Source organism: Pteropus medius, unplaced genomic scaffold (genome assembly GCF_902729225.1).
Source record: "Pteropus medius unplaced genomic scaffold, Ma_sr-lr_union100, whole genome shotgun sequence".
In the NCBI taxonomy this organism is placed as follows: Eukaryota; Metazoa; Chordata; class Mammalia; order Chiroptera; family Pteropodidae; genus Pteropus; species Pteropus medius.
Window position 1 is genome coordinate 3,108,459 of NW_024354500.1, and position 1,269 is coordinate 3,109,727.

Consider the following 1,269-nt stretch of genomic DNA (forward strand, 5'->3'; position numbering starts at 1 on the left):
GAAAATGGAGCTGTAATTTAATTATTGGTAACTATAAAATCCATTTCCTTTGTATTTTATATAGCAGACTTTTCTTAAGTTATGGTATTTGCTTGATATTATGTTTTATTTGGTTTGAGTTTCAACAGTTGTAAAATAATCAAGGTTCAGTTTCAGAGAATGTGAACTTTTAATTGTTGTAAAAAAACATAACATTTAATTTACCACCTTAACCATTTTTAAGTGTTACAGTTCAGTAGTGTTACATATGTTTACATTGTTGCACAACAACTCTCTAGACTTTTTCATTTGGAAAAACTGAAACTTTCTACCCACTAAACACTTTCTTCCTCCTCCCTCCTCAGCCTTTGGCAATTACCTTTTCACTTTCTGTTTTTATAATTTTGATTATTTTAGATACTTTATAATAGTAAAATCATACAGTATTTTTTATGTGACTGGCTTATTTTTCTTACATAATGATTTTGAGTTTCATCCATGTTGTAGCATGTGACAGAATTTTATTTTACTTTAATGATACATAAAATTTCATTACGTATGTATATACTACTTTTATTTATCCATTCATCTGTTGATGGATATTTGGGTTGCCTTTACCTGTTGATTATTGTAAATGATACCGTAATGAACACAAGTGTGCAAATAGCTCTTTGAGATCCCAATTAGAATTCTTTTTGATATATACCCAGAAATGAGATTGCTGGATTATATGGTAATTCTATTTTTAACATTTTCAGGTGCCTTCATACTGTTTTTCCATAATGACTGTACTATTTTACCTTCTTATCATCAATGTACAGGTTCCAAATTCTCCAAATCTTTGTTAACATTCATTTCTTACTTTTTTGATAGTGGCCATCCAAATGATTTTAGATACTATTACTTTGTAGTGTTGATTTGCATTTCTCTTATGATTAGTGATGTTGAGCATCTTTCTATATTCTTGTTGGCCATTTATATACTTTCTTTGCCAAATTGTGTCCTTTGCTGTTTTTTAATCAGACTATCTGTTTTTGGTTGTTGATTTATAAAAATTTCTTATTTATTTTTGGATGAATGAGGACATTTTAGATGTTTTAAGCACAAAAATTTTATTTCAGATTATTAAATGGCTTAAAAAGTTATTGTTATATGGCCATGCCACTCTGAACAAGCCTGATCCTGTCTGATCTTGGAAGCTAAGCAGGGTTGGGCCTGTTTAGTACTTGGATGGGAGACCACCTAGGAAGACCAGGTGCTGTAGGCATAAAAAATAAAAAATAAGGGATT

General features: G+C 29.9%; 1 pseudogene; it reads left to right on the forward strand.

The window, feature by feature from the left end:
* Positions 1–1,127: 1,127 nt before the first annotated feature.
* LOC120595100 (uncharacterized) lies at positions 1,128–1,246 on the forward strand (annotated as a pseudogene).
* The last annotated feature ends 23 nt before the right edge of the window (positions 1,247–1,269 follow it).